Source organism: Branchiostoma floridae, chromosome 19, assembly GCF_000003815.2.
Source record: "Branchiostoma floridae strain S238N-H82 chromosome 19, Bfl_VNyyK, whole genome shotgun sequence".
Classification (NCBI taxonomy): domain Eukaryota; kingdom Metazoa; phylum Chordata; class Leptocardii; order Amphioxiformes; family Branchiostomatidae; genus Branchiostoma; species Branchiostoma floridae.
The window spans coordinates 4059612-4067901 of record NC_049997.1 but is presented as its reverse complement, the minus strand read 5'-3'; the positions used below and the strand labels follow the sequence as shown (position 1 = coordinate 4067901).

Here is an 8290-nt window from a genome sequence, read left to right as displayed (position 1 = left end):
CTATGTGGCTTAACTGAACAAAGTTCAACAACTTTCAAAATATGTTATTAAATGATATACCATAATTTATACGCCACATTTGTGCAGCATTTATAAGATAACTTAAGAACATATAGTCTAGCTCTGATGCTTGTAGCCTTTTCCCCTTTGATGAGGGAAATACACCATAAAATGTTATTGTATACATTTTATTACAATATTATTTCAATGGCCACCAAATTAGCAACCCGAAACAATTCATTACTGATTGTTAGATACGTTTTCACGATTATCAATTTGTTTTATTGTTTTTATTGTGTAACTGTTGGTGTACAAAGACTATTCTATAGTGACTTTTATTATGATCACATGGATAGGACCACCATGAAGTAGACAATAGGTTCAATAACTTATACTAAAGTATCTAAAGTCATACTTCTTAAATGAAACGTCTGTACAGTGTTTTTATTCATGTCATAATAAATATATTTGACAAAATATTTAATGTCTCAATTATTGTTGCACTTTCTACTTAACTATATATAATACAGTCAGTTCTCAGTCAGTGGTCTTAACATTTGCACCTTTATTTGGAAATTAGTAGACAAAAAATGTCAAATTAACAAGCAAACCATTTTCAAATGTATTTTTACACAAAAAGACTACCCTATTCTAAACAAAACTTTATTCAGGTGCGTATGTAATGCTTGCTACCATGCATCTGCTTGAATCTCGGGGTTAAAATCGCGTGATCTCGTGAGGTTTGACTGAATCTCGGGGCTAAAATCGCGAGATCTCGCGTGATCTCGTGAGGTTTGACTGAATTCAAGATGGCCGCCATTGTCCATAGGGATTTTTGCACAGGGGAGAGAAAGCACCCTGCCATATTTGGAAGAAGGAAGTCAGGCTACCCACAAGGCACCCCGTTGCATGCTGGGAGATACTGGAAGCGCTCCCTGACGCGGCTGTACCGAGCTCCCGCTTTAGCCTGGATTTATGTTGAAATTAGTACCTAAAGAAGCCTCATAGTCACAGTATATTACATAGGCGTGTATTTGGATGGTCAGGGAGCTTTTAGATCAGCTTTTCAGAAATTGAAGGTAAAGTTATCAAAGGAAATTGACCGACAGCGAACAACAGCTGTAGTCCGTAGTGGGAGGAGCTAGAAAGCGCGCCGAAAGCTTCAGGTCACTGAAGAATTTAGTAATAATTTGTACCGTCACGATACATCTCAGAAGACCATTGAATGTGTAGTCATAATTCTGACATGTCCAAGAATCTCTGCGATGTCATTTGAGGACACAAAGTATTTCAAGGCGTGATTTGTCCCATCGAATTCACACAAAGGAACAATTTTTGTTTTGTTTCGCGGTCTGTATGGGGTTTTCTGGCGACCGATAACTGCCCTTTACCAGAACAACTTCCGGTTCACTGCAACAGAACACTGCACACCGGCCCATTTACCAGTATTCGTCGATTAAATGATCAGTTAACGGAGATACTCTGTCACCACCCAATATAATGTCCTTGTTCCATTTAGTCAACTTAGATGTCCGATTTTCTTCAAATCAACTTTATTGAGAGCAGAATAATTTTTGGACATGAAATAGATCTATGCAACTTTTTGGTAAAAAAAACTCAGTTTGTTTCTCTGAGGCAAAAAGAGCATTTTTTTGCATTAAAAAATGATGTGGCGAAACGATGTCAGATTTTCTTCAAACTAACTTTATTGGGTGCGGAATAATTTTTGGACATCAAATATGCAACTTTTTGGTCAAAAAAACTCAATTTGCTCCTCTGAGGCAAAAAGAGCATTTTTTCGCATAAAAATACGGGTACTGAAACAAACTATATTGCCATGCACTTTTGCGCCTGGTGAAAATTGAACACTGGTATTCGACTGTTATATAATTACAACGCATATTTCGGAGAACAGTCCACAAATATCTAACCCATACAAGAGCGACGTGGAATTAAAAAGACAGCTTTTGTCTTGACCGCGTACGAAGTCCGTGGTTTATGACAAGACAAGCATGTACATGCAGCACATACTTAAGATATTTGAGAAGTGTTTGCATGCTAAATGCATATTTTGGAAACACGTGGAAACTTATCTGTTGTAATATGTTGTCATTTTTTTTCACATAAAATCACATTCTTAGCTAGGACGTCGACACCGGCTAATGTGAAATTATGTGAAACACTTTCACATAAAATAACATTTTGATCTGTTATGTGAAAATATGTGATTTCAACTTCACATAATTTCACATTCGCCTCCGTCTAGTTTGCAGAGTAAAATCGTTTCACATCCCTTCACATTTTAACACATTTTACATTCACATTTTTTGGGTCACGTTTTTGGGTTGTGCGATTTCACATAATCGATTCACATTTTTCGTAGGGGCACATTATTTCACATAGAATAACATTTGACGATTCACATTTTGAAAATAAATCACATTTTGCGTTTCACATTTTTCTAAAGGAAGTCACATTATATCACATTTTCGTGGCATCTTATAATCTTAAAACAAAACTTGTTAATTTTCTACAGCGCTATTTAGTTCAGAAAACAACACGAATCCATTCTCCGTGCGCAACCGTTTCGGCTAATCTAAAGTCTTCCGGACCTGCATACAAACACTTTAGAATGCGCGGTCAATATCCCTGTTTGGGAGTCCATTTTAAAAGTTGTACAAGACGACCGTAGGTAATAATGCTACACAAGAATCCTACATATCTAATAATCTTAAAACAAGACCTGTCCTTTTTCTACGGCGTTATTTAGTTCAGAAAACAACACGAATCCATTCTCTGTGCAGTCACCGTTTCGGCTAATATAATAAAGTCTACCAGGCATGCATATAAACACTTCAAAATGCGAGGTCAGTATCCCTGTTTGGATGTCCTTTTTAAAAGTTGTACAGGCCGCCCGTGGGTGACAATGCTACACAAGAATCCTATATATCTTGTGATTTAAAAACAAGACTTGTCAATTTTCTACATCGTTATTTAGTTCAGAAAACAACACGAATCCATTCTCCGTGCGCCACCGTTTCGGCTAATATAAAGTCTACCAGGCCTGCATATAAACACTTCAAAATGCGCGGTCAACATCCTCGTTTGGATGTCCTTTTTAAAAGTTGTACAAGACGCCTGCAGGTAATAATGCTACACAAGAATCCTATATATCTTAAAATCTGAAAACAAGACTTGTCAATTTTCTACAGCGTTATTTACTACAGAAAGCAACACGAATCCATTCTCCGTGCGGCCACCGTTTAAGCTTAAGTTTTCCAAATGCGTGGTCAACATCCTCGTTGGATATTCTTTTTAAAAGTTGTACAAGACGACCGTAGGTAATAATGCTATACAAGAATCCTATATATATTATAATCTGAAAACAAGACCTATCAATTTTCTACAGCGTTATTTAGTTCAGAAAACAACACGAATCCATTCTCCGTGCTCCACCGTGTACGCTAAAGTCTACCAGGCCTGCATACAAACACTTCAAAATGCGCGGTCAACATCCCTGTTTGGATGTCCTTTTTTAAAAGTTGTACAAGACGCCCGTAGGTAATAATGCTACACAAGAATCCTACATATCTAATAATCTTAAAACAAGACCTGTCCTTTTTCTACGGCGTTATTTAGTTTAAAAAACAACACGAATCCATTTTACGTGAGCCACCGTTTCGGCTAATATAAAGTCTTACGGACCTGCATACAAGCACTTTAAAATGCGCGGTCAATATCCCTGTTTGGATGTCCTTTTTAAAAGTTGTACAAGACGCCCGTAGGTAATAATGCTACACAAGAATCCTACATATATTATAATCTGAAAACAAGACTTGTCAATTTTCTGCAGCATTATTTAGTTCAGAAAACAACACGAATCCATTCTCCGTGCGGTCACGGTTACGGCTATACGTACAGTCTACCAGGCCTGCATACAAACACTTCAAAATGCGTGGTCAACATTCCTGTTTGGATGACATTTTTAAAAGTTGTAGAAGACGCCCGTACTTGATGACATGCTACACAAGAATCCTATATATGTTATAATCTGAAAACAAGACCTATCAATTTTCTACAGCGTTATTTAGTTCAGAAAACAACACGAATCCATTCTCCGTGCTCCACCGTGTACGCTAAACTCTACCAGGCCTGCATACAAACACTTCAAAATGCGCGGTCAACATCCCTGTTTGGATGTCCTTTTTTAAAAGTTGTACAAGACGAATCCATTCTCCGTACGGTCACCGTTTCGGCTAATATAAAGTTTTATTGGACCATCGTTTTCCCAACCCCTAAATAATTACTAAATATAATGCAAAATGATCCACAGCGTCAAAAGTTATCTTGTACGCAAATACACACACACACTCACCCCGCTGCACTCACGACAGAAAGTGCCATTTTCGTACAAAACCTTGGTAAACGTTAACGCAACTCAAATACCAAATATCGTGACATTCCATCCACTACATATTGGGACACCCGAAAATTTTCTAACCAAAATATAACCTTCTTGGCGAAGGTAAAAGGCGCCTGCTCAAGACTCTTCTGGTTGAAGAAACCCAAAAGCTCCGGACTCCCCGCTCAAGACCTCTTTGGTTTTTACCTAGGTTATATTCGCCCGACCCTTGAATATGCAGCTCAAGTTTGGAACTCAAATATTACACCGCAACAGGTGATGAAGATTGAACGCATACAGAAGCGAACACTTCGAATAATTCTCGGTCTGCAGCATGAATGCTACAACAGCGCCCTTGCTCAGTTAGGTTTACCGTCCCCTGAGAAAAGAAGAGAAACTCTTAGCGTTAAGTTTGCAAAGTCGCTACTCAACTCCCCAACTTTCCGGCATCGGTTGCCTCTTACCCGTTCTCAAATTCATACAAGATGCTGGAAGCAAGGAGGTTAAAAAAAGTGATTTTTTAACCTCCTTGCTGGAAGGGAGCAAATCAACTTGATATTCCTCGTACCAAAACAAATCGTTATAAAAATAGCTCGATCCTGTATTTTGTTAGCCTTGGTACCATCCTATTTCTACCTGGGCTCCTTACACTCGCTTCCCTAATTTTTTTTTACGTACGCGAGTGTAAGGAGGAGCCCAGGTAGAAATAGGATGGTACCCAGGCTGTTTTTGTAACCCAAAAACAGTTAAGCTAAAAGTTAATCCAATTAATTACGGCGCCTTATTCCTTCTCTACCACAACGCACTCTTGTTATGTTGTTCAACTGCATGGTTTTACCTAAAATGGACTATTGCGATGTGATTTGGGGCTTTGCAATTGATGAGCTACCTTGGGCTGGAAAACCTTAACATCAAGGAGAAACTTGCACCTGCTACAATCAATGTACAAGGCCGCTGTCAACAATGAACTTCCTAAATACATCAATAGTTATCGAAGGACTTCTGACTCACAACTATCCCACCCGACACAGTCAGAATCTATCCTTGAAACTACCACTTGTTCGTTTGGAATGTGGGAAGCGTAAGTTTTCATATAGAGGTATTGTCGCATGGAACAGTCTGCCACAATCTTTAAAGATATGCACGTCCAAATTTGCTTTTTAAAACCACATGCAAAACGGCTCTGACCTCTGACCACTCAATGACCGTATATGAAACTGACGACTATGATAGCATGTATTTCGTTATGATTATTATTGTTTCCATTAGTTTCATACCATTATTGTTCATTCATGTATATGTTTCATTTCAAGTTATGTAATGCAGGGCTCCACTGCAAAACAGTGCAATAGCACTGAGTTGGACAACCCTGGGTAAAGATGATAAACAATAACTACATGTAGTTGAGATGTCCCATGTTACTATTGTCAACTACTACCCTGCTAAAAACTAAAAAGTCAAAGTACCCTGCTATCTGTATTGTGGTAGATTGTTCAGTTTTTTCGAGAGAAGTTTACAAAAACTGTTGAGACTTCGTCTGACTGTTGCGCAGTTTCTTGTTTTGGCGCTTCTTATGGAAATTGTTTGCTTTGCGCAGCGTAGCTTGAGTGATTTTTACCGGCTTCCCGGTAATAGCGTTACAAGTTCTGAGAGCGCATTTTCAATTGAGCTCGAAGTCGGCGTGGATACCACGTCTTTTTTTCATAATCTTGTCTACGAGGAGTGATCAATAAAGTCCTCACCCAAAAATGATAAGCACAACTCTGATTTCTAAGCGTAGATGTAAAGTATAAATTCTTATATGAATGTGTACCGAAATTCAAATTAGTGTGATCACTACTTCACTGTCAAGCCACGTTGACCCGGAAGTAGATAATCCTCGTGCTGCAATCCTACCCTCGTGAAACCCCCATACCGCCCCAAACCACGCCAAAAATACGGAGACACAGTTTAATACTTTAAACATCCTTATTATTAAGCCTGATATTTATTCAGACGAGCCTCGCGAGCATCTCTTGGCTACAAACACACATTAACTGGTCTGATTTCGGCAATCGTGACTGAGTAAATCGACCTATACAGTGGATTATGCTCGCGCACCGAGGACTGCGTGCCGTCCCCCCTGCTGGGTGCATTCTCTCCCCTGTGAGACACTCTGTCCATAGGTGAGATGCCGCAAGTTTCTATGTGCGTCTTGAAGCCAAGTCAAAGTAGGGAGGAGTAAAACATACTTATAAATGAATCTCGGATCTTCGTACGATGTAAACTTAACTATCTAAAATCGGACATACCTTATTTATCTCTTCCTTTACATGAAAATATTTGTGTCTTCAGAATCGACGAGAAGCAGCATGCGCGCACTGTGCGACACTTCTGGGTGACCTTTGTACTGTTCATAAACCTGATGACCTGAATATGTCGCCGTTTTCCGCTTGTCGGGTAGAAACAAACCTGATTACCCGAATAGCGCCGACGCCCGATTGTAGGATAAGCCCAAGGCCGATTGTACATGACTGTACTAGTAACTTTATCTAACGTTATATGTAGCAGAAAGTTTGAGTGTTCTGCCTGATTTCATTTTCTATAATGTTAAGTGGCGGCGAGGATATAAGTGATGTACAACTAAGTCCGCCGCCACTTTGTTTTTTCGTCCTTTTATTTCTATTATTGGGTGTTTTCTTTGAACAAAAACATACATTTTAAATGTGTACGCATGCATTGTTGGCAAGTTATGTGCGTTTAAAGTTAAGTCCTTGTAACCGCGACCAAAAATGTCGATTTTTCAAAAGTGTCAGAAATAGGCAAACTACGGTACCATTCGATAGGTCTCTTGGCGAGGAGTTGAACACTGCAATCCGTTTTGTTGTCGACATTGGACACTCCAAGGTCGAACACTCATTACTTAGTCAAAATTCAATTAAGTCTTTTTGTAATTAGTTTCCGTCGTCTTTAATTTCTGCATAAAGACTGAATCAGCCTGAAAGGTGCCGAAAAACTAGTGGCCTTGAATCAATTATATCCCGTTCAGTCCGCTCTAGCGTTAGGAGTGACGGTTTTAGACTCACAGATTCGGATTGAAACGTGCTATCGAGCTGTTTCACTTGTCTTTCATTTGTCGGTTAGGGGACTCTACAGCCACAGGTAAGCTAGATGTTAGAGCTGATTTTAAAATGATACCTTGATACATATTCAGATGGTCTGTATGCTCTTCACCGTAAGTCATAGGATCTTTAGGAAAGCCTTTTTGATTTCCCGTAATTCGTAGGAAAGATATTTCATATTTGCAATTCGTAGTGGGAGTGAGGAAATTTACCGTAAAACGTACTAACTAGCGCACGTAAAGCGCTGTCGGCCTTTCCTGAATATAAACTCGGCACAAAAAGTTTGGAATATAAACTTTGACTGATCATATTTCCGCTGCTTTTGCATTAATTTCAATGTATTATATATCAATAGAAAGCGTGTATGATTTTCTTTCATATGGTATCAAACTCCTTTTGATCATAATTTCGTGAAACGAGCACCAGGGCTACTTACGTCAGTGGGTCACGAAAAAAAAGTGCCCAAATTTCAATTTTTGTGTTCAACACTGTATCATACTGCTGGTATGGGTGCGGTGTCAAGGATTCAATTTATCCTTTTTTCACGTAATCTTTGGTATACAGAACATCCAAGTTTATCTTTAACATTTGGTAAGAGTATATGTGTCATTTTGGCTGTTGGATGACCGAATCGAGGCGTGGATGCGGCAAGGAGAATGCCACTCTGACTGTCGCACGGATAGAGCGTAACAGCGGGTAGCGCTTGGTGTGGTGTATGTATGGCTGCCACAGGACAAACATCTTAAGCATCTTCCCAGACAAGACAGACTCAATGCTGTGAGATACA

The 8290-nt window shown here is 39.2% G+C and overlaps 1 protein-coding gene across 1 annotated transcript in view; it reads right to left on the bottom strand.

Annotated features, from left to right (window-relative positions):
* The window catches only part of LOC118407220 (protein HGH1 homolog), a 27006-nt gene extending 20161 nt beyond the window's left edge, over positions 1 to 6845 (bottom strand). The window contains exon 1 of the mRNA XM_035807663.1: positions 6694 to 6845. The gene's annotated coding sequence lies outside the window, so the exon portion shown is untranslated. The remainder of the gene's footprint in view (positions 1 to 6693) is intronic.
* Positions 6846 to 8290: the final 1445 nt, after the last annotated feature.